We start from the raw sequence: 24,796 nt of genomic DNA on the forward strand, positions 1-24,796 counted from the left end.
CCATGCACGGATACATTTTTTTGCTGTGAATTTGTTGTTCTCAGAAATATTCTGTGGTGTTTCAAGCAGCTACATGGTTGAAACCGAGAAAAAAAAGTATTTAAAAAAAATTAAAAATGAGAGTGAAGTTGGCGGATGTAATCTGCGTCCTGTAAGAGTAGCAGTCTCTTATTTACTAAAAGCTGATGAGGCCTTTTCTTGTTCAACCCAAGTGATTTCTACATCATCAATTCCCTTCACCAGAGAAAAGGTTAGTGTCTTTTACATCTTTTTGGGAAGTTTTAATTTCTACTGTACTCTCTAGGCATCATCTCTGCAGAACACTTCCAGATGGTCAAGAAATTCTTTCTTTTTCTACCTTCTGCCGCAATGTCTTATTTTCAAAAGGCTCATAGAGCTCTGTCCCTCTTCCAACCTTTTTGTCCATGGCCCATGATTCACTTTGCATTCTACTATCAGTTTTAAACAACATGTTCCTTGGCTCTACATATTCATCAGGCCTCTAGCCAAGGAACATGTTCTTCTGTGTAGAGGATGGCTTCACAGTGTTGATTGAGAGCAGTTCCATGGCAGATCAGTTCAAGTTCTCTCTCTGGCATTCCTTCCACACAGGCCAGGTAGAGTCAATTGCCACATCCATAATGATGCATACACAGGGCTGCCTTGTGTTCGGTATAGATACAGGAAAAAAATGTGGTGTAGATGACAGAGAGGTGCATTGGGTGCTGAACCCAAAGATTTAAAAGATGAGACCTCTGGCTGTTAGCTTTGATTTTTTCACACATGAACACACAATTATATAATACATGAACACAAAATTACCACGTGCATGAAGGCACAATAATGTAATGCATGAACACACAATTACCTCATGCATGAGCACACAATTATTTAATGCATGAACACACAATTACCTCATGCATGAGCACACAATTATTTAATGCATGAACACACAATTACCTCATGCATGAGCACATAATTACGTCACACATAAGCACACAATTACGTCACACATGAGCACACAATTACATAATGCATGAGCACAAAAGTCACCCAAAAGAAGCCAAAACATTTTCAGGTCCTTGTGGCATTTACTTAAAACACATTTAAAACTGAGTGTAGTGTAAAGAAACTACATCATTTATACAGGGTACAGCTATGCACTGCGCCCAGATTTTCTCAGTCACAGAGGGTGTACTCAGCCAGCTTTACAGGAGATGTAAATGAAGAGACTTGGCGCACATGGAAGGGCAGAGTATGTCCTCTGACATACCTGTGATACACACAAGGTGTCCATGCCCACTTCAAGGTGTGCAGGGGAAGGCTGGACATATAGGGAGCGGTGCAGGGAACAGGGCAGGGAGGTGTGTGTGGGGAGATGCTGGCTGCGAGCAGCCTCGGTGCGTGCGTGGTGCGGAGCGGGTGTCGCCGCCGGGCGATGCCGGGGTGTCCGCAGGGTTTGGCCGCAGGGTCTGTCCGCGGGCTCTGTCTGCGGGCTCTGTCTGCAGGGTCTGTCTGCGGGCTTTGTCCGCGGGGTTTGTCCCCGGGCTCTGTCCGCAGGGTCTGTCTGCGGGCTCTGTCCGCGGGGTTTGTCCCCGGGCTCTGTCTGCAGGGTCTGTCTGCGGGCTCTGTCCGCGGGGTTTGTCCCCGGGCTCTGTCCGCAGGGTCTGTCTGCGGGCTCTGTCGGCGGGGTTTGTCCCCGGGCTCTGTCCGCAGGGTCTGTCTGCGGGCTCTGTCCGCGGGGTTTGTCCCCGGGCTCTGTCCGCAGGGTCTGTCTGCGGGCTCTGTCCGCGGGGTTTGTCCCCGGGCTCTGTCTGCAGGGTCTGTCTGCGGGCTCTGTCCGCGGGGTTTGTCCCCGGGCTCTGTCTGCAGGGTCTGTCTGCGGGCTCTGTCCGCGGGGTTTGTCCCCCCGAGCCCGGCTCGACCCTCGCCCCGCTCCGCGCAGCGCCGGGAGCGGCCGGCAGGGGGCGCGCCGCCCCCTCGGTGCGCGGGGCCGCGGGGCTGCCCCGGCGGGAGGAGCGCGGGGAAGGGCGGGAGCGGCCGGGGCTGCGCGGGGCGCGGGGCCGCTCCGGACCGCGGACCCACCGCCTGCCCCGTGCGGGGCCGGCCGTGCCGGCGCGGCGTCGCGGAGGGCAGCGGGTGGGGAGGGCAGCCCGGGAGAGCTGCCGAAGCCGCCGGGCCGGGCTGCGGCGGGAGCTGCCCGGCGCAGGGGTGGGGACTGGCCGCTTCCTTAAACGGCGCGGGACCGGCGGAGCGAGCCCGCACCGCCCCGGTGCGCCGGACCGCGCCGACCCTCCCGGGACGCGGCCGCAACACGTGGAGCGAACTTTTGAGGGACGCGTGCCTGCGCCGGACGGGAGCCCCGCCGCCCGGGACCGCATCACTGCTCGTCTCTCTCCGGTTTGATGGCTTTGGGTGCTGGATTTTGGCTCTTTTTTTTTTTTTTTTTTTTTTTTTTTTCTGCCTTGGGTGGTTTTGGTATTTTTCCCCTCTTTTCCCTACTTCTCTGGTGCTCTTGTGTCGGGACACTTCAATCTCGCTGGGGCAAACGCCGCGTTTGAAAAGCCGAGAGAAACGAGTTGCAACGTCCCTTGTGGCAACGTATTTTATTTATTTTTTTTTATTTTTTGCCTTTTGCAAGGGCAGAGAGGAAGGGTAGGAAAAAACCCATCCTGATCAATACCGGCTTAAATACCCATCTGCGAGCCTCTGGGCTGCGGGAGGCAGGAGAGGGGAACGCGGCCGCCCGCCCGCCGCCGCTCCCCGCTCGGCTGTAGCTCAGCCCGAGCCCTTCCCGTGCGGATTCCCGAGGACCTGCGGCTCTGGGCGGGGAGGCGGCGGCGGGGGCCCACAAGCCCCTTTTCCGTGCTCTCTCCTCCCCTACGCAGAGCAGGTAACGGAGGGGCTCGGGATTTTCTGTCCCTTTTGGTGTTTTTGCTCCCCCCTCTCCGCGCACGAAGTTCCCGCAGGAGCGGGAGCGGGATCAGCGGTGCCGAGTCACGATGGGCGTCGGGGCCCGGGCCGAGGCGCGGGACCGGCTCCGGGAGCCGGGACCGGGACAGCTCCCAAGTTTGGGGAGGGGGCGGCGCGGATCGCTGCCTTCCTCGGCCGGGGGAATGATCCCGCTCCGGCGGGGTCCCCGATGGCCTCGGGGCGGGGGCTCTGCGCTGGCGGTGAGCGCCGGCCAGAAAAAGGGGTTCAGTTAAAGATAGCGGTGAGTAGTGGTCGCCTGCGCCTGATGGGCGAGCTGAGGGCTGGGTCTTTGCGGGCGAGATGAGAGGTTCGTGTCTTCAACTGGCCTACAAAGTCCCAGTTCTCGGCTCCCGGGACCTGCCGGGTGCGCAGCGGGCGAAGACGGAGCGCGGCGGCGCCGCTGGCGCTGCCCGGGGCCGCTCGGGCGGGACGCGGGGCCCGGCCCGGGCGGGTCGGGTCCGGGGAAACGGCGGGCAGTGCTCGGGCGGCCCTCGGGGACCGCGGCTTGCCCGGCGCTGGGGGCCGGCGGGTGCCCAGCTCGCCGCGGGGAGAGGACGGAGCTGGTTCTCCGCGAACCGTAAGTGCATTTTGTATTCTTCTGCCTCGGAAAGGGCCTTAAACGTGCGCGTCCTACCGGTGCTGGCGGCCATCCCCGCGGCTTCGCGGCGGTCCGGACCGGCTGTGCCCGGCCCTGCCTTGGCGGAGCGAGCGCTCGGTTTCGCTCCCTCAGGACCATGTGCATCCTTCCCTCCGCTTCTCCGCTTTCGCTTTCTAAAAACACATCTGTTTTCCTTTTTTTTTTTTTTTTTTTTTTTTTTTAGTAAATCTAGTCGCATCCATACGGAGCAGCCGGGCTACCGGAAATTCTCTTACTCACCTAAGCGTTTTTACCACCCAGCATTCCGGAGTTCCTCATTATTTGTCGGATTTCGATTCGGCACACTGCACATCTGCAGACACTGGTTTGTGCTCCTTCTTTGGGCACGGTGTATATACAACTCCGGGTGTGTATATTACTCTTGGCTTGTATAGCGTCGTATTTATAACTTCTGTGCCCTTCTGTGTTATGTTACATTACATTTTAAGTTCTTAGAACTATTTTGAGGGTCCTCATAATTTTTTGATTTATGTAGAGGTGTTTTTATTTCTCTCTTGTAAAAAGTCAATGACATTGACCTCCAGTAAAGAAAAAGGCCAAGTGGCAACAGTATTCTCATGGCTAAGGTCTATAAAAACAAATGGAAAATTAAAATCTTCCTGTGTGTTTTTTGAGCCACTTAGAATTTAATTTTCTCTCTGATGTAACATTGTAGGAGCCTACATTCCACATGTGTGTACACAGACTCACACAACTTTTATGCTCTGTTCCTATGAAATTTTTACGAACAAACTCGGTTTTCAGCACAATTTTTGGTAGCCATTGCCCACGAAAAATAAGTGTTATTTCTTTCGCAGTTAGGAGAAATTTACAAATGCTGTTACAGACCTCTGCATATTTTTTTCTCCTTCAGCCCTTTATATCCAAACACTTGCATGCAGCACACTAACATATATTAATAGCTATTGCTCTGACACAGCTCCTGACACAGGTCAGGAGATACAGACCTTGACAGATCAGAATTATCACCCATGTGTGGTCCCTCAGGTGCTTCTTTGACTTGGGGGACAGTGGATGCAGTCAGGCCTTACTTGGGCCTGTTCTCATGAACCTATTCTGGTTGGGAGCTTTTTTTGAAACCAAAATTTCAAGGAAAACTTTTTGCATGTTTCTTTTCCCTATATGCTTGTTTTTCCAAAGAGCCCAGTCTAGTGGCCACAAAAAGGAAAAGTACCTGAAAGTCAGGAGTAAATGCAAAGATACTGTTACCCCTTTAGGAGAGAACCCACTCCGCTGGCCTGTTTGCAGCCGTATTCCCCCTGCAGATCTGTAGCCCTTAACGAAATGAATCTGCAGTGAAATCACAGAAATCTGATTCTAATCATCCGCCCTGGAACAAGTCGGCGCTACAAGAAGACCAGCATAGTGTAAAAATACTTTAGGCACGCGGAGCCGTATCATTAACATTAAAACCTGATGGTGTGAAAGGGGAACGGGGAGCAGATTCCTGTGCCTCCTCAGCCCACTCCTTCCAGCTTGTGCAGCTTGTTAGGCATCTCTGGCAAGCAGCGATTTTTGTGGAGGTTGGTTGTGTTGCTAGTCGGGCTCCTGGGCTTGCTAGTAGGCTAAAGTGAAGTTTTCTCTTTTATACCAGAGTTTCTTAACTGTGCTGTTCTTTGTTAGACTGGGTAAACAGCTGAGTTTAGCTTTTGTCAGGTTTAACATAATCTGGATTCTTTTTTTTTCCAGAAACAATTAGTTTCTTCCTGCCTTTAAGTAGCTCTGGCAAGTTTTGTCTCCCCGAAACCTATTTTGGAGCACTATACAGCATAATTTGAGTTACTACCTTTTCATTTGCGTGTACCAGTCAAGATTCAGTGGAAGCCTGGCTTCTGTAGAAAGTGAGTGCTCAGCATTTTATGGTCACTAAGGCTTGTTATATGTGTACCTTTGAGCTTCCAACTCCCTAGCCATTTTTAGAGGTTTTTTTTTTCCTAATGGCATTTGTCAAGGCGAAAGGACACATTTTTTAAGCAATATTCATCTGTTTGCACTAGTGTGGATATAGTTGTCTATAGCTGTGAGAACTCTGTTGACAGACTGGTTGGTACTAGGAATGTGGGTTTTTGTCCATTCATCTACATTATTTGGATTATTTAGATGGTAGCCATACACACTGCATTGACAGGCACTTTCCAATTTCTGTCTGTGCCCCAAAGAACATACAGTACAATGCAGATGTACTTCTCAGCATCTGGTTTACACTGTGGAGTTTAAACATTCTCTCTGAATTAATGTTCAGGCTGGAAGGGAACATTCCCTCATGCCCCAAGTGACTTTTTGTGGGTCAAATTACCAAGTAAAAATATTTTATTTTTAAATAATATTGCTCTGAAGGCTGGGTTGGGGGTAGACCATGGTTTAGCACTTTCCAAATGCTAAAGAAGATGGTTCAAGCTTCTGCTGCAAGTTGTGGACAAACTCTTAAATTATTGTTTTAGCTCTGAGGCTTTCATAATGTTCTGTGCTCTCTGGGATGCAGATTCAATTATTCCCCCCTCCCCGGTTAATAATGGGGCTTTGTTTTATTTTCACTTATAAACTTTATGCCTCTCTTGCTAATCTTTCTGTGTGTACAAATATGCTTCCTTTGTCAGTCAGACTTGGCAATACTTAGACCACACTAAACTAGTTCTGGGCAGTACAGCAAGGCTTTCTATTTATCAGGGCCTTTCCGGGGAAGTTTGTTACACTGTAGGGGTGACATTTTCAGACTTCTGAAAGAGTTGGTAAATATTTGGCAGGTTTTACTCCTTCAGAAAAAAAAAAAAAAATGGCCATATTTTATCTGTGATAAGGCCTGAAAGAGAACTATCTAGGCATTAAGGTTTGAGTTGTCAGGCAGAAGGGTGGGGTTCGTGCAGGATATTCTTTGAATTGCCCTGAGTGAAGTCAAATGTTTGCCTGCAATTTAAGAACCACTGTTCCTCTATATTTGCAAGTAGAGACCTTCGAGCCAGGGCTGTATTTTAAGTTGCAGGAGGGCACAGAGCAGAGCAAGCCTGTGATGTCTGGGTTACAGATATATGTAACCAGGGACAGGTTGGAGTCAAATCGTGCCTGGGATCTGCTCTGTTGTTCAGTACAGACCTTTCACAGAATGCTGGACACGCTTGTGTTAGAGCCTTGTGCCCGTGGAGAGGGCTGAGCCCCACAGGAGTGGAGCAGTGAGTGTGTGCCCAGCTTGCAGGCACTTTTCCCTCTGCTCTTGGCTCCATCTGCAGATGGCAAATGGCAAGCTTGGGCTGTGCTCCATGCCAGCTCCTGCTCCAGGCCAGCTCTTCAGCACTCAGAGGCAAACCAGATGGGGAGGGGAATGTGCTTCTCCTTCCCACTGCTGGCCTACTTGAGAAAATCCTTCCAGATCCTGCTGATTTCATCACTTCCCTACCTGAGGACCCAAAAGTGCCAGGTCCCAGAGGGGAGGGGAAGAGGGGAGGAGAGCCTGGAAGAGGCTGCAGGATGGCAGATGCTGGCCCACAGGTGGGGACGCAACTCTGAGGCTTTGGCTCCTTGCCACAGTCTGAGTGACAACCCTGTCAAAGGTAAATTGGTGGCACCTGTGTGACTTTCCCAAAGCACTTTGCTGTCTCCTTTTGCCAGTGTGATTCTTGCTTGGTAGAGGGGTTTCTCTTGGGCTTGATTGCTCTGGGGGAGCAAGTGAAAAGAAGGAGGATCTATGTGATGGTACTGCAAGAAGGGTTGCAACTGCTCAGATCCCAAAGAGGGGAGTGTCTGATGGCTGGGGTAGGGAAACCCTTCCTTGCTGAAGGCAGAATACCTCTGTCAGGTCTCATTGCCAGCCTGGGCATTTGTGTGAGCCAGCAGCAGTGTGGAAAAGAAATAATGTGGCTGCAGACTGAAAAAAATGAGCCAGGGTGATGCTGGTCTGGGGACAGCTTCCCCTTCCCAACTAATGGGCTTTGGATTCATGACATATTTCTTTAGCACTGAGGAATCAAAATATTTCCAAGACATTGCTCAGTATATTTGATTTTGGATAAACTTCCTGAATTTTATTTGGATCTCGGTGGCCTGTCAGTTTATGAGGCTTAGGCTGTTGGGTTTTCCCTTCTATGGCAGCTGGCAATAGGCCTTTGTTCTTTGTGTCTTTTGGGAGAAAGTCCTTCATGGTGTCCCTGTTGTCCACGTGGATGGATGTTGTGCCCACATTTGCAGGATTTCAGTATTTTCCCAATACAGATTTTTTAGTGACACCATTTATAGGTCCAGGGCTGGAGTTGTGACTCCCAGATCATGCCTGATAGAGCTGTAATTCGTTATTATTGTTATTTTAAATACAAAGCATCCCACCTGACCAAGGCTTTGGACTCCTGCTCAGGCAGTTACTGTGCAGAACTTGGCCAGTGGTGGGCAGATGTAAGCCCATGGAGTAATGCCCACTGCTCCAGGTGGGATTCTGAGAAGCAAACATCACCTGAACTGTCCAATCTGCTGGAAGGGTTAGTCCTGGACAACTGGAGGCAGAGCAGGATCTTTTCCCATCCTTTTGCTGGTGAAATCCAATGAAAGAAAATAGTAGCAATCCAGTTCTTGCAACTGGTTTGAATCTCTATAAATGCACTTCACTTTTTTTTTTCTTTTCCCGTTCCAAGTATGGAATTTCCTTAAACTATAAAATTTGAAAGCAGATTTGATTCAACAAAATCTCTCTGCATGATAACTTTTGAAGTATGGTGAGGAACTCAATTTAAAACACTTTAATTCAATCAGCAGGCTGTAGGAACTAATTTACAGTGGCCCACAGGCCTGCTAAAATTAGTCATGGTTTTATGTTTTTGGAAAAAAACTCTTTAGGGGTGGCTCTGTTGTTACAAAGAACAGGACTTTTGAGTATATGACTGTTGGTAGGGTTAAATTCAAATATGCAAGTGCAGTAGTTTGAGGAATAAATTCCAGAAGCTGTTCAAGGCTGAGCTGCATTACAGAGCAACGATCAGGTTGGGTTAGGCAGAACTGCCGTGGACTGAAACATCTGGAATAATATCACATTTCCCCAAAGTGGAATTTTCTTTAAGAGCAGCAGCAATTGCTGATATTTGAGAGGGTGGAGCGAGCAGTAACCTACAAATGGCTGGAAAATGAATTAAGAATTTATAGAGTGAAATATTGAGACTTTGTCAGGAATCATGATTTTGATTATGATCTCTTGTTTAAAGCATCAGCTAATTCTGAGAACTGGGGCTTTCCAGGCTGTGGGGATTGGTTGGGCAGTTGCTGCCGCAGCCAGAACTCGGCTCCTTGGCACTTGGCTTTTTAGTCTTTTGATGAATTCCGGTGAAACAAGTTGTGGCAAACTGATTTGGAGCTTTGGAGCCAGAATATGCATGAAAAATCTTGTATGAAATGAGAGATTGTTTTGTAAAGAATTTGAATGTAGTTCAGTTAAAATATGCTTGATTTAAAACTGTAAATGCTATTTTGATTTTTAAAAGAAGGATAAAGGTTTCCTCAATTCCTGCATTATGGGTGTATTTTACTCTTGAAGGATACTATAGAAGACTTGAAGTCTCAGTTGCATATTAAAGTACTTTTTATTAAAAATCTGCTTTGACTACTGAGATATTTTGTATGATTGTGACTTCATCTGTTAGTTTGGAAGGAAATATTTCTGGAGAAGAAAAACATTTCCATGCAAATGACAGTTGTACAGAACAAGAAACAGAAAGGTGCTTAATCACAAGTGAGCTCACCCATTTTAATTTACCTTGGACCATAACACCAAAAAAATAATGTCATTTGGAAAAAAACCCCTAATCAGATATTTACAATATCCATTTTTTCCATCTTGTGAATTGTCCAACACTGCAGTTAATGGTTTACATCAAGCTTTCAGTACATTAAGAATGTGTGCTGCTGTACACACCCCAAAACCAGCCTGAATCCACATTTTAGAAACAACCTAAATGAAGGGGGATTTTAAACAATTTCACTGAACAATAAAATTCAACTGAGTAACTTAAGCCGAATTTCTTAAATCTGAGTCACTAAAGAGCTCCCAAAATGTCATGCACAATAGATTATAACAAAGGAGCAGAACTTCTCTGAATCTTTGCACCGTGTTTGTTACTGCAACTCAAAGTGCTACTTTGAGGTTAGAATTACTTTACTCCAAGTCCCAGCCTAAATTTAGCTCCAGGATTCACATACTGCACTCACTTCATTGGAAGAGTTTGGTTTTCTTGCAGCATATTTGAGCTAGTTTTGCATCTCCTTGGGGAATAAATTACAGCCTGAATGAGAGCATTCACACGTATTTATGGCATTAATGCTCTGTGCATTAATGAGGGGCTGGGTGCAGTCAGCCTTTAAAACTAATGCTACCTCTAGCCCCCTTCCAGGGCTTCATTTAATTTTTGTATCAATTGCCATCAAGGGCAGTGAGAAACAATGAAACATTTTTTATTCTGACAATGTTTCTTTGCAAACATAGCAATAAGTTTCTCACTTTAGAATTTCTATCAGAGTGAACTTTTCCGCCCCCCCAAGCCCAGCTCCATGTAACTGCACTTGTACAGCAAGTTGTTTCACATGCTCCAAATAAAAATGTAATAAATCCAAAGTAAGAAAAATGCTTATGAGCCAGTTTAAGGTGTTATGTAATACTAGTTACATAAAGTTTTGGATGTCTTTATACTTTTATGGCATTATTGCCTTCAAAAAGAACACAAACTGCAATTTAATTTCAAAACATTTGGTAGTAGTTTTGTCTTAAAATACATAAATTTGGCTTGTAGATGTGGCTACATCACGGAATGAATTTAGAGCTCTCCAAAGAAACAGCAGGTGTGCCCAGTGCTAAATAAAACATCTCCTGTATGCCAGCAGAGATCTGATCTGCACCAGCCCAGGATTTACCCCGAGCTCTAATTTTGGTGACGGGTAATGTTTTCAGACAAACAGTCACGAGCACACTTTCATTTTATAGCACTATGCTCAGAACTGTTGGGAAATTCTGATACTTTCAAACCTTCTCTAACTTTGAAGTGTGTTTTCCACACAGAACTATTTTATAACTGGTCAGCTATCAGTATTAGATCAATGCCCGATTACAGTCAGTTGTTTGCAGGCAGCAATCAGAGTTTCAGCGCTTAAAAATACATCTAAAGAGGCTGTTGAAAAACACAGTATGAGCTGTGCTGTAGGTTAGCTTGGATGGGATTATAATCCCTGAAACTCTGACCTGGTGGGCTGCAAACATAAGGATTTATTTAAAAGCTGTGGTCAGGATCTTGTGTTACCTGTGCCTCTCTTGCCTGTGGCCTGCACAGGAGGTGAACGGAATCAGTCACCAGCTGAGCTCTTCCTCTCCTGTCTCCTGTCCCGCCTGAGTGAATTCACACCCGGAAGGAAACACTTTAGTGAAAGAAATGTAGTACATCCCAATACAGCCTCCAGAAATAGTCTCCCACCTGAATGATTTCCACAGCAACCAAAGATGTTACTTTTAATGAAATTTGCTGTTACTTCACTATTCCAGGCACAGCTTTGAATGTAAGCAGCGCTGCTGAGCTATTACCTGACAGCCAGAAGCCTCTTATTCATTAGAAGTATTTCTAAAGGGATAGAATTTCCCCTTTTGCCAAGCATTTCTTGTGCCCCCTGTGTACTGAAGGGCAGTCATGAACCTGGACACTCACAGAGCATTAACTGGTAATGTCTCATTCTCACTGAAGTATCTCATTAGAAGTATCTGGGAAATTGATTCCTCATTCACCTAATATGGAGTTCAGTTAACTTCATCAGCCTAAACAGTGGGTCCTTGGTCTGGACTTCCCTTCAAGGCAGAGGAAAGGGGGAGATGGCTCCAGGGTCAGGGTGTCTCACTGAGTAAGTTAATACTTGAGGCTGGGAGACAGCTCTTACCTCACTAATCAGGAAGTTTGTACAATCAGTTTTGAGTCACAGATGTGAAGGTTCCCCAGCCACTGATGCAAATGGAAAGGTTTTTAACCACATATTTCAGTTAACTCTTAGATTTGCTTGATGGCTTTGGTATGAGAGATCTAAAACTTGTAGATGAGAAGCTCCTCCTGTAACAGGGTGGTTGGGCACTGAACACCCACAGGCACCAGCACCAGGGTGTGCCTGCAGCATCCAGCTGTTCTAAATGTTGCTGTGACTTTCTTTCAGTCTCCATGGCAAGTGAATTTGGTTTCTTTAACCTATTCTTATGGCTCTGAACTAACAGCAATTTTAAGCACACCTAGCTCAGCTTCATGTTGCCAAATCCTGTCTACTTTAATTAATAACATTCAGCAAATTATGGGGGCTGTCCTGTGACTTGTTGCTGTAAGGAGCTTCTGGATATATAGAGTTGGATCCCAAAACCAGGGGCATTCTCCACAGTAACCAGTGGTTATGAACTTGTACCTGGCAACCTGATCCCTTTGAAAAAACATTTCAGAGTAACCCGTAAGAAGTAATGCTGAAATGAGAGAGAAAAGTCCTGTAAATTTTCCCACACATGCAGCACTCAGTCTGGGATCCCTAGTAATGTAAACTTCATTTTCTGTGCAAGATTTTACTGCATTTAGTACCAAAAAGAAAAGCTTAAGCTAACAACAAAAACCAACATCTTAAGCAGAGAGCAATATAGTTTAAAATCTTGAGGTCAACGTATTAGTGCTTCAAGAAGAGTGAGTGCACCTGGGCTTGGCCAGCTGTCTCTCTGGGAACTGTGGGGTTTTTTCTCTTCTCTGTTGTGCCCTAGTATCCAAAACAGACACTTTTCATGAATGTGCTGGCAAGGAACAGCGTGTGATGGGATTAGTGATGAGGCGAAGCCAAAACACTTATCAATATTGTATCTGTTTACTTCCTCAAAGAAGGCTCCCTTCAGAGGCACGTGCCTCTTCACTTGTAACCAAACCCTCTGTGCTCTCCCTCGCTTGTTGAAAATTGATTTGCACATGCTTTGCTCCAGTGGAAGTCTCTTGGCTTGTCCCTGTGAAATGTCACTGCTGGTGGGTGTAGCTGGGCGTGGGTGTTCCCTGCCCTTGGGATGCTGGCACGGCACACGGGTCACACGCCTGCCTCGAGGAGTGGCTCTGTCCAGTCCATCAAGGCTCCCCGAGTGCCACAAAAAGGGTAGTTGTGTCTTTAAAAAAAAAAAGGGGGAGCTTTCAGGTCCCAGTCTTCTCTACTTGCTCCTCCCCAGGGAATGGACGCAATTTGACCTTCCTATATTATTTTGAACTAGGAATAAGCCTTTGATGGAAAGGTGGAAAAGCGCAGTGAAAAAAATTCCCAGGATCATGTAAGCTGTAGCTAATGAAATGTGGATTTACGTGACCACCCATAGCTGATGCACATTTTATGCTTGACTTCTTCCATGTGATGAGTCCACTGCTAGCAGGGGCAATAGTTTCAATTATATGCTCCATATTTTTTAGGACCTTGTACACTGCCCAGACATAAGGGAACTAATCCACGAAGTGTGCAAATGAAATGAATCTAAGTTCTTACCTGAAGCAGTATCCAGGCAAAGTAAAAAACTAAGCCAAATGCTTTTTAAAAGCTTGAAAATGACAATAATTAGCTCATGTTTTAATGTTAATACATTCTGGCCATGTGCGTAGTATTGTAATGCTCATAATAAGTGCAAAAATGGGGAGAATAAGTCCAAATTTTTAATTTTTAAAAAAGTCATAAACTGGACTTTGTGTGAATTCTTTGGGGTGTATGAGCACAGGAGTATTCTTACATTCTTTCCACTTATTTGACCTCAAAGAACTGGTAAATGGAGAGCTCCAGAACACCTGATAGATCTACTTAAAGCTCCAGGTCAGTAGCATGCTTAAGCACATGCTTAACTTAAAGCATACAATTAATCACATCCCTTGTCCACAGAGTAATTAAACTTGTGCTTATGTACTTTGTACAGCACAGTACCTGCCTGCAGGCATTCTCTGAATAATGCTGTGCCTGAGAAAGTGGTGAATCAGAAAGTGATTTTTGGCTGGAGTTTGAAAATGAGCTTAAAAGAGTGAGTTAGGCACCCAGAACTTGTTAGATTTGAATAGCTACGGAAAAGCTGGTCTTCTCAGCAAAGCCGAGTAAATAGCAAGGTGTGGCCATTTACTTTACGGTAATGCCTCAGTTTTGTTTAAATGAAATTATTTTAAAAACCCTTTTGCTTGGTAATTCTCTGCTGCTCTCCTATAACTCTGCTTCCCTCAGTGCTGGGCAGACCAGCAGAGCCCAGGTGGGGCAGCCTCTTGCTGGCAGCTTCTCTCTTAACTCACTGGTTATGATTTAGGTGGGCCAGCACTGGCAGGTCAAGGCCAGCAACATGGCTGCTTTTCCTGTCATTGATCAGTCTGGGCAGGGCTCTGTGGGAACACACTCCTCTGGAGCCATCACGCATAGGGGCACTGCTGGTCATTATCCATACCCCTCAGCCCTCTCCAGCTGCTTCAGCACTGCTGGGGCTAGAGCCTTGGGTTACAGCTGCACTACTGAACCCACCAGCCAGTGGTACTGAGCGTGGTCCTGGGCAGAACTGTGACCTGGGACTCCTCCAGCCAGTACTGGACATTGTCTGAAACTCAGCAAGAGCAATGGGCCATTATCAAGAGGCTGCTTCAATGTGTCCCCTTTCCCCCCTTCTTTTGGAGACTTTAACAAGACAGCAGTGGCCAGACTGGGCTGGCTGGCCATGCCCTGGTTAATTTGCTAGGAATCATGGAGCCTCTTCCAGCAACAGCTCCTCCCCTGGCTTTTTTCTCCTACTGCTCTACTCTTCTCCCTTCCTGTCCCTGTCCTGGTGCCAGCCAGTTTGATGTGTCAGCCATCACACCAGCGAGCTCCCACCTGAGCTGCTCTGGGTGGGTGATTTGACCAGGCAGCACTGCCATCTTCTTTGCCAACCTCAGCCAGGTCATGGTCTCTTGCGCCTTGAGTGTAATGTGGCAGCCTCTAGTAGCTTGTTGATGACTAATTGTTTTATTTTATATACTTTAAGTCAGCTGCTTTAATCTGCTTTTTCTCCAAGGCTCTGTGTATAAATGCTAGTGAGGTCACCATGCTGAGGCTAACCAGGGCAGCATTAAAAGCTCCTCTTTGAAATATTGTCACCTGGGTATCTGAATGGTGGGAGGCTCCTTTGCAAAGCAGTCTCTATGGAAAGTCTGTGTAATGTGTTTGATTATCCAACCTTGCCATTTTCAAAGGGACCCAGTCAAGATGAACAGAGCCTAGATGTACCATCTCCTAAAAATAACTCTGGCTTTCTAGCTCTTCTGCTGATGTTGGGAGTGGGAGAAAAAAAAAGTGATGCTCCAAAAAGGGGATTGTAAAGACAGGAGATGTCAAATGCACGTGGTCAAACCCACCTCTTGTCAGCCCTGGATAAGCACGCTGGAGGATGGGTGATCTACCAGTGGTGCTCCACTGTTCCTGCCCTTTTGGGTCCCAGGCAGCTTCCCCCGGGCACTGGCTTTCCCGGCCAGGAGCTCAGCTGGGCAGCTCTGCTGGAGACAGTGACAATGGGGACATGGTCTGTTCCTTGGCAAAGTGAGACACTTCCTGAATTCTCCTAATGTGTGTATTTTTAATTTTTTGTGGGTGAGGGACAGGGGCAGAACTGGCCAGGATGGATCACAGTTCTCACTGTGCATTCCTTTTGTGCTGTACAGTTAATACTTTCCTGGGGACTGCTCCAGTAATTTTCAAGACGGTGATCAGCCTGATCTTGGTTTTGAGAGAAAAATCAGAGCCACCCCTTGTTCCAGAAAGCAAACCCCACAATTCATGGTTTCTGGAAGTTTTGCCAGCATTTCTCCAAAGCGGCTCATTAATTTCAGGGCCATGCTGATATGGGCTGCTCTTTTGGTGTTGTGTCCACTGGCTCATGCACCTCAAGTCAGCTCCAGGTTTGGGAAGTGTACAGTCCCAGAGTCCTCAGAGCCTTGGTGTACTTTCAGCTGCTCTGAAAGCAGCCCTTCGGCTTCTCCAAGCTACATGGATCCAGCACTGCTGCCATCTACACCCGGAGGCTGAAGCTCTTGTCTGGGCACAGCAGGATCGGCAGCTGCCCAGTTAAAAGGCTCAGATCTCTCCTGCGAGTGGGTGTTACTCACTTGGTAATACCAGTCCATTCCAGCTGAGGATCTGTCCCTTTGTTTTGTGTATGGGACAATTTGTTTTCAATTTTTCTTTCTGAAAGGAAACTGTCAAGACAAAATTCACACTTAAAAAAATTAAGGGAAACAGCCTTTTGTCCGTTTCTAACAATCCCCTTCCATGACTAAAGCTGGAAGAATTCTAGAAACTGCAATAATTTTCTACCTTCACTTTGGTTTTGTTCTGCTCTTGCATTTTCTAAGTTTCAGATACAGCATAACAAAAATAATTTGAGTTAACAGTGTAACCTAGAGATGTGTGCTTTAATCATCAGAATCTGATTGTGCTTTATCTGGAAGTGGGACGGGGGCAGCAGGGACCTTAGGCAATATTCACTCTTCTTGCAGTGCACAGCCTGGTGCTGGCTTTGCAGTCCAAGAGAGAACATGCAAAACCTCTGTGGAGGGTGTTCCCCTTCAGCACATATCCGTGCTCACTCAATTCTGCCAATGACCCAATGCCAGTCAAATAAAACTGGGGGTGAGACAGCCTGCCCAGGCTGCAACAACTCCAGTTACTGCATTTCTGTGCCCTGGGTCTGCTCTGCCTGCTCGTGGTGGGGTCCTGGCTGCCGGGGAGCTTGTGCTCTCCCTGGGGCAGGGGCTCATCAGATTTTCTTCCATAGTGGTACAGCAGCCAGTGCTGCAGGAACCTGGTCCTGCCTGGGGCCCCCCTCAACTAGAAAGAATTGTTTATTGTCAATCCAAGGAGAAGAAAATAAAAACAAAAAACTTTTTAATATAATAACAACATGCATCTCATTTTCATTTTAGTCCTAAAAACTACTTGATGCTCATTCCAAAAGAATTGATTCCTTAAATGAATGAAGCAGCCAGGAGTGCTGCTTTCAGTGTGGGACTACTGATGCTCTGACTCATGTTCTGCTTCTCCCGGGCTCTGGCTTTTATGCTTCATTTAGGACACCAACGTCATTAGCATTTAGAGGGCTGCTGCCTTTTTATTATTATTATTATTATTATTATTATTATTGTTGTTGTTGTTGTTGTTACACTACTGTTGTAACTTTCTCAAAAATGCAAATAATATTTGGATTCAATCATGGCTCATGTTTGATTACCAAATCAAGGCATAGGGTTTGCTTTCAGTTGACTTACAGAAGAAATTGTAAATGAAAATAAGGTGTGGCTCTGTGTAGTTCTGAGAGGGTCTCCACGGTTTTTGGATGCCAAGTTGTCTGTTACCTTGGAGTTTCATCCCATGTGGGATGGGTGAGGATGTCTTGTGTTGCAGAGGACTGGGACCTTTGTGACTCCCCAGGCATCCCTGGTCACACCAGCTGCATGTGTATCCCCGGAGATGGCTTGTGTGAATGGCAGCACCTGCAAACATGATGCTGGCTAAGGGTCCCTTGCTGAGACACCAGTGTGGTGCTTTTTCTACAAGACGAAGGAAAAGAAGAAAAGCCCTGAGAGTGCTGAGGGGTTCCCTGCTTTGACACAAACTGTCCTGGAAATCCTTGAGCATGTCACAAAGTCCTTCTCAAGGGCAACAGCTTGCAGGGATGCTTGCAAGCCCATTATGGGATGGGGCCCACCCCAGCTCTCTACAGGTAGAATTCATGGGGCAACAACAGAGCAGAACTGTGAGAATCTGCCTGTAGTTTCTGTTGAGTCCACTGTCTTCAAAATACTGATTGTTGCCCTAAGAACATGAAGGGCTGGGGTGGGATTTCCAGGAGGACTTATGAATGAGGGTTGAAAATTCCCAGCCAAATACTTAGCCCCTTTTTAGTTGGAAATGTATAGATCTTCCTCAGATATTACTTTAGCTGAAAGTTGTTAAGAAATCAGAAGTAATTCCCTAAAATTCTCAGCCTTTTTTAATAAATTAAAGGCAACTGCTACTGCAGATGGATGTGAACTTTCCTGCTGGGACCTGAGTGCTGCAAGTCCCCAGGGGAGCTCCAAGTGCCCCTGGGGTTGCAGAGTATGACCCAGTGTGGGATGTGTGGGGCCAGTCAGCCCTGGGGTCTCCACTTCCCCTGGCCAGAGACCACTGCTCACGTGGGTGCCGGAACAAGGAGTAATGATGAGGTAATCCTGCCTTTTGCCCCTCTGGCTGGGGTGTTCCAGGGCTGCCTGCAGCGAGCTGTGCCAGGCTCCATTTGGTGGCATCCTTGCAAGTGACAGACGAGCCATCTGGCATTCCACTGAAACTCAGCATGGCATTCACTTAAAAGGAGCCCACAGGGATGGCAAAGCAGTTGCACACCTTCCCCTGCCACGTGGGCTGGGCGCTGGGGCACTTCTGGGCACATCAGCAGAGCCATGTGTGCCACGCTGGAGAGAACGGACCCTGTCAGACCCTTCCCTCCTGGGGACCGACTGAGCGGCAGCAAGAAAAATGAGGGACTTTCAGGGGCAGCTGTGTTTTACTAACCCAGTCATAATGCCCCTAAAAATCCTTATTGTTCTTGCAATAGTCAACTGTGGCACAGGGAGGCCTGGAAGGAGAGCTCGAGGGCAGAAGGCCCTCGGGAAGGAGGGCAGTCAGGTTGGAGCAGGGTGTCAGGCTGGGGACAGTGTTTCTGTAGGAACGGAACTACAAGGACATGGAGTTGTTACCCGTGGTGTGGAGCATGTGCTTCTTATGATGCTCAAGGCATGAGAACTGGAGCGCAAAGATGGAGAAATTAAACAAGCTGAGTGCTTTCCCTCCCTATTGTGTCTGTCTGACATTTTCCCCCCACCAGAAATAAATGCAACTAGAGAGATGCACCCCAAGCCCACAGAAAGAGCCCTTACCCAAACCATTCCTCCCCTCCCAAATCTGTTTTACTCTTCTTTCAGCAAACTCATTGCAGGTCTCTGGTCATCCACAGCATCTTTCTCTGAGCTTTATTCCTGCTCTCATATCTCAGATCAGACCATGATGAAGTAATTGCGTGCAAGGAAGCAATTTGTTAAACAGAACCATAATATTCAATTATTTGCCATCTTTATGAATTCTAATACTTTATTTTCATTTCTGAGAGCTTCTGTATGCTGAGTAAAAGTTTTTATTTTCATTGAACTCCGCAGCAATGTTCAAAGCTTTTATCCTTTTATAACTCCAGGGGTATGGATACACAAATTAATGGCTCCCTGGCCCCACAGCAGCAGCAGTCCTTTCACATTGTCTGTGTGGATTACTTATTCATTACCTTTCTGAAAAGGCTTTGTTTATGGCTTTTAGCATTTTTATCAATTAATTGATATGTTTATCAATTCATTCTGCTTTATATGCTCATGCCAATAGATTAGGAGTGCATGCTTTTTTCTTTTTTTTTTTTTTTTAACTGGGTTTTATGGCTCTGGAGCAAGATTTACTCATTTGTTATTTGTCATTCTCAGGAGCATTTCAACTGCTTTTCTTAAAGCTGAATTCTTTATAAAGGAGAAGTGACTAGAAACCCTGAGCTGAGTCCCAGGTCTGGCTTAACTTTGTAAGGCACACTGACACACCGAGGCTGCTCCACTTAAGGTATGGTATGAACCAGGAGCTGATCCCATGGCTGTGGAATGAGTGTTCACATGGAGTTATCCTGCTGTAGTTATTGCAGCTGCTGTGTAAGCAAGTCCCAAAGGACAAACCTTGTTCCAGTGACAGTGTGACAGATAAGAGAGACAATGGGCACAAGGAAGGCACCGCTGTCAATGAAGGATGGATTCTGTTCAACCCACAGGGAACAAAGAAACCTGGGCTGCTCAAGGCCACACAGAACTGTCCAGGAGTGTCCTTTGTGCCAGCTGATTCCAGGAATGTGACACTTTTGGAACTGTTGTTGTGTTGGGACTTCCTGCTTTGATTGTGATTTCTGAGACTTGTGATTTCTGAGACTGCCTCATCATAGGAAACCCCAGATCTGCTGCTCCTCTCCACAAGGACTTCTGTATCCAGCAACTCTCCTGTCTTCTTTGCATACTGAAATGAGATGAAAAGGCTTGAATATTTCCTTGGAAAGATGGGTAGATGGAATTAGTTAATCTGTTCTGATTCTGACACCTACAAGTCAACTGATCCAATCACCTCTTCTGCTAACAGGCTGCGAAGCAACATTTACTACTGTGGAATATTCTTTGTGATGAAAAGAGGAGGATCGGGAATGGGGGTTTGTAACTTTTTTTGGATGAGTTTCTGTTACAATTTTTATCTTTAGTATCAACACTTTAAATAAGGATATTTCTATGTTAAAATAAACACATTTTTTGCCCTGAAACACTGCAATATGCCTCCCCAGCCTCTTCCTACATCAGCTCTGCCACTGTGAAGAGAAGCCACCCATGGATTTTAAGGTCAGAAGGACAAGTCAGAACTTCTAAGAGAGGATGCACACAGAACAACTCCTGCAGTTCATCCTGCAGCCCAAACCCTGATGAATGGATCTTTTTCTTATGTGCTGTGGGAACTCTGCCTATAGAAATGTCCGAGAAGCTGTTCCAGAGCTTTATAACCTTGTATCTTGTTCCTTGTGGCAAGCTGCAAGTTGCCTGCTTATCCTGGCCTCTGTGGACAAAACCCTCCATGTGTGTGACTGCACGTGGGAAATAGGAGAGCGCTGTGGTTTAGTGCTGTTTTTGTCAGATCTGTTCCCAAAGCAGCTCCCCCAGGTGCCACACTGCCTGTCAGAGAGGAGGGCTGGTGCAGCAAAGGTCTGTAGGTCACTTGGTACATGGCCAGAGGCTCACATGCAGGATCCCTTGTGCACATCCTGCTGTGGGATCCAGCCCTGCTGGTCCCTCTTTAGCACTTGAGGACATTGTCAACAGACCAAAGTGCATTTCTTAGTGCCCACACTAAGACTTCAAGAACAAATCTGACTAGATTGAATTTTCTTTCTTTTTAAAGTTCAGTGCTACTTAACACCTCCAATTTAGCTTGGATAAAAATCAGAAATACCTAAAATACTTTTTAAAGTTCAGTGCTACTTAACACCTCCAATTTAGCTTGGATAAAAATCAGAAATACCTAAAATAAAGGTGTTTTGAAAAATACATGCAGGCAATTATGGGTTTTTTTCAGACTCAGTCTCAGGTGATACCCTCAGCTTCTAGTGCTGTTAAACACTGCCCCAGACTTCCTTCAAGTTGCCATCCCTAGTCTGTGCTAAGCATCATGAACATGAAAATAGATCCCGTTGAAATAAAACACCCCGGTCCTCACATGCACACAATTTTTTCTCTGAAAAACAGGTAACAGCAGATGAACTAAGCCTGAGCCACCACTGATGCTGCTTTGCCCATCCTTGGAAGGTGCAGAGCATCTGGATTGGTGATTGCCCACAAAGAACTGACCCAAGGCAGCACAGAGCAAACGGTGCAGGGTGAGATCCCAACAGGGAAAAGGGGAAAAAAACCAAGAAATTTCTCTTCAATTGCAAGTAATTCTGTTAATGCCTGCAAGGAGTCTTTCGCTGCAGGGGATGCTTGCTGAAATGCCCTGCACTGTTATCAGCTGCTCTCAGTGCACAGCTCCTGTCCAGAACAGTTTAATGTGGTACGTTCAATCAAACAGTAATTGTATGTCAGACACATACATGGCATAAAAGCAGAGCAGGAAACACATTTTGCAGGCAAATTTATGGATTTCTTTTATTGAAGCCCTGTGGTACTTTGCTGTAGTTTCTGATTAATAAATAGGTGCTTCACAGAGGAAATACAGTTATTTAGGCAAACTCCTCATAGCTTAAACATTTGATTTTCAGCAAGACTGAATAAATCCAAGCTTTCAAGGAACCTTTAGCTTTAGCAGGTGGTTATTTGGCTTCGTCTTTTCAATTGGACCAGAATCGGCCACGTTTCACCATGAGAACATTTGCTGGAGTTGGTGGGAAAGAAAATACAACTTCTCCAGTGGGATGGCTGGGCCAACCTTCACATGAGCTGGACCTTGTTCTGGTGCCCAGTTTGTATTGCCTGGGGTTCAAAGGCTGATACTTGGTACTTTTTAAAGAAAAGCCAAAACAATACCCCAGCAAAGTAAGCTGGCATCCCTGGGTCCTAGTTTCAGCACACAAACTCATCAGCTGATCTAGAACACCATGATTGTGCCTTTCTCTGCCACATCAAGTTTGAAAAACTTGTTATGTCATTGGAGCAGGATTTGCCTTCTTAACCTGGAAGCCCAACAGACAGAAAGTCCTCTTGTTACTGAGCTTGAGGCTGCTTTACATGCAGCTTAAAAAAAAAAAAAAAGAAAAAAAAAGAAAAAGTATGTGCTGTTTACTTAGTACTAAGAATACAAGAAAAACAGTTGGGGTGTCCCAGGTAAATAATGCTGTCAGGTCTAATGATTTAAATCCCACATTATAATTGTGAGGAGTCCTCTTGGCTATTTGTTCTGGTGCCATGGGCCCATGACCTGGCTCAGTGTGACAAACACTGAAGGGGGTCCCTGATGATCAGTGTACCTGCAAAATGTTCCTTATATTTTTAAGTTGATATTCCTGTAAACTTCACCTTTTCTTTCTATCTGTAAACTCAGACTGGTTCTTTAAGCTCAATAGGAACACCTTCATAGACAAGAAATGCAGAGCAATTCAGAGTTGTAGCAACCCAGTTTGTAAATCATGGTACCAGTAAGCCGTGGAGCTGGGCATGATGCATTTAGTCTGTATTCAAAGAAGGCATCCCCAGACTCCTCAGGCTGCTCATCTACCTCATGAGAGAAGTTGAGCAGTACTAGGACTCTCTGCTGCATTTCTGAACCTGTGGAAGAACAATTTGTTTTCTCCTTAAACTTACTGTGACTTTTACTCAGCGTTTTTAAAGGAAAAATTAAAGACTTACTGGTTTCTACAGCCTACCCTTTACGAATATACTCCCAGTTAATCTACTTCTGATGATTCATTCACTTCTCCAACAACAGACTGACATCCTGAGTAGTGCCTGCATATACAAGAGGCATTTTCAATCATTCCAGAATAAAGTGGAACAGGGAAGACTGATGATCCAGTAGGACTCGGTGACATTTCCAGTGTGCCATTGCACAGGACGGGTTGGTACCACACTCAGACCACAGCCCCATTACAGTTTATTCTGATATTTATGTCTGGTGCCACAGATCTTATGCCATGTGTAGTACCAAGTAGTGTTTGCTCCATGACAGTTGAGAAGCAAATCTATGGATCCCAGTGTGTGGATTTCCAAGTAGTTACAGCTTGTACTTAATTGGGGGAAAGGAAGCCAAAGGAAATCATGTGCATTGGAATCAAATACCATTTTTAGGAGTGTGTATTTCAACAGTGATTAAAATAGCCAGGGACCAAGGCACACTCACGATTAATGGTCTCTGTGAGCTGAGGACATGTCCCACAGCCTCAGTCCCTCCTGAGAGACACCCATGAGGAGCAGGGACTGCTTGGTTAGGCTTTATCTTCCTTCATTGTGTGGATCAGCTTTATCATGTGGCTTGAATTACTCTCTCCTGTTTCTGGAGCCCGTGCTGTGTGTGAGCAGCTCCAGCCCAGGCTGAAGCAGAGGCACATCCCTGCATCCTGTTCCCATGGGGCCAGCATGGAAGGCACTTCCTGAGCTCTGCCTGGCATGCTGAGCTGGTGCTACACTTGGAACAAGACCAACCAAATAATTATTTTAAAGCCACTCATTTTTTTCTGACTCTGTTCTCCTTCACATTTTGTGACTTCGCTAGTTCCTGAACCCCTGCATGTCCCTCTGGCCAGTTGTAGATACACCACTGAGCAGTGGAGCAGTGACTTCCCCAGTGGGTATAGACGATTTCATGATGGACAAACCTGTGAGACACATGAAGGTGAGTTTGGAGGCCCTCACTGTACCCTGTCCCTGTACATGACACAGCTGGGTACCTCAGGACTGCTCAGCCCTGCTCAGTGAGGCTCCCTGGCCAGCCTCAGTGGGATATGGCAGCAGAGCTGGCACTTTCCAGTTCTCTGATATTTGATGCCAGATGAGAAACTCCCCAAGGCCCTCAGATCTCCTGGAGCAGCTGTGAGTCTCTCTGAGGGTGCTGGGCAGGGTTGAAACACACACAGGAGATGAGATGAGGGCTGTTCCACGCTCCACCCTTGCTCCCTGTGTGGCAAAAAGCACAGGCTTAACCTCTGCATGCCTCCCACCCCGATTGAACCAGAGACAGGGAACTCTCCCTGTCTCAGTGGGTTTCTGCAGCACTTAATTGATTTGTGCTGCTAAACAGCCCCACAGTAAATGAGTACAAGGTGTTAAAGAAGGATGCGTTAGTGGGAAAGATCCAGCTGAAACAAAGCTTAGATAGAAACCATGTGTGTGCTGCGAGAGCACTCTCACCCCGTTCCCAGTGCCTGGCCCTGCACAGGGTGATTAATGCTTTACAGAAACCCTGGCTTGTTTTCAGGCCTCTGGCTTGTCCTGGAGCATCTCTACAACCCAACTGTCCAGTGGGCATTGCTGCTTCAGAGCCCAACCAAGCAGCCAAGTGGCACCAAGGAATGCAGCTGCCCTGTTCCAGCAGCATGCAGACACCACTGCTTTGTCCATTAAGGATGTCTTTTCCTGCATAGAGACAACAATACAAGGCAGTGCTGTAAGAAAACTTGAAAAAGACACAAGTGAGGAACTTCTGGGAATTCCTCAGGTTTTTTTTACCAGCTGCAGAGGAGGGTGAAAACTTTTGGCTACAAAAATATTATAGTTTATGCTGTTAAACAAATCAACATTTGTCAACAGGTAGCTGAATTATGTCCAACTCTGTTGGCAGAGCCAGAACTGATTTTGCTCCCAATGCTATTGTATAGTTAACAGCTGGCAGCAAGCTGGCAGTGAGGGCTGTGCTGGGCTGATAAATAACCCAACCAGCAACAGAAGTGTCTCATGGAGTGACTGCAGCTCTGGCTGGAATGTGTGGAGTAAACGCTTGTTAACAATCTGTGCACAGGCAGAGAACTGCCTGATGAAAAGGTACTAGAAAAATGTTATTTAAATATGACACAGATTTCCTAGAGTTATCAAAAGAACAAACCAGGTTTTAGGTCTAAGAATACCAAACCACAGCAGCGAACCA

The 24,796-nt window shown here is 46.3% G+C and overlaps 2 long non-coding RNA genes across 3 annotated transcripts; one reads left to right on the top strand and one right to left on the bottom strand.

Moving 5' to 3' along the window:
* Nucleotides 1-2,432: 2,432 nt before the first annotated feature.
* LOC119709268 lies at nucleotides 2,433-3,970 on the bottom strand. Its single transcript, XR_005259319.1, has 2 exons — nucleotides 3,851-3,970; nucleotides 2,433-3,744 (listed from the first exon to the last, which is right to left on the bottom strand). It is a non-coding gene; the product is annotated as an uncharacterized LOC119709268 (long non-coding RNA).
* Nucleotides 2,770-20,772, top strand: LOC119709267. Of its 2 annotated transcripts, none has more exons than XR_005259318.1 (2): nucleotides 2,770-2,893; nucleotides 3,795-20,772. It is a non-coding gene; the product is annotated as an uncharacterized LOC119709267 (long non-coding RNA). The 2 variants fall into 2 exon arrangements; XR_005259317.1 differs by lacking the exon at nucleotides 2,770-2,893 and adding an exon at nucleotides 3,420-3,550.
* The last annotated feature ends 4,024 nt before the right edge of the window (nucleotides 20,773-24,796 follow it).

This window comes from Motacilla alba, chromosome 18 (assembly GCF_015832195.1).
Source record: "Motacilla alba alba isolate MOTALB_02 chromosome 18, Motacilla_alba_V1.0_pri, whole genome shotgun sequence".
Lineage (NCBI taxonomy): Eukaryota > Metazoa > Chordata > Aves > Passeriformes > Motacillidae > Motacilla > Motacilla alba.